This window comes from Arachis ipaensis, chromosome B01, assembly GCF_000816755.2.
Source record: "Arachis ipaensis cultivar K30076 chromosome B01, Araip1.1, whole genome shotgun sequence".
Classification (NCBI taxonomy): Eukaryota; Viridiplantae; Streptophyta; class Magnoliopsida; order Fabales; family Fabaceae; genus Arachis; species Arachis ipaensis.
This window is the reverse complement of record NC_029785.2, coordinates 132253900-132254308: the sequence shown is the minus strand read 5'-3', so window position 1 is coordinate 132254308 and position 409 is coordinate 132253900.

Genomic DNA, 409 nt, shown 5'->3' with positions numbered 1-409 from the left:
CTGTAGTCTGTAGTATCTTTTTAAATTGTGGGACGATTTAATTTAGGAAATAAAAATTACACCGTTTGATTTTTAAAGAAATACAAATATTAAATGATTCTATTTTTTTATACAAACTCAAACTTTTTTATTTGTGTTTAAAAGTTAACAAAAAAATTAAAGTATATAAATTGAAAGATCCAATTTGTGAATTGTAAATTTTAAAAAGAATAAAGTATCATTTTTTTCCCCAACGTTTGGCGTAAATTCTATTTGTGTCCATAACGTTTAAATCGTCCTATTTGTATTCCTAATGTTTGTAAAAGTGATTCAATATTATCCTGCCGTCAATTACACATCATGAGCGCTTTAGTTTGAGTTTTAAAAATCTCTTCTTAAAGTTAGAATACAAATATTCGGGATAAAATCG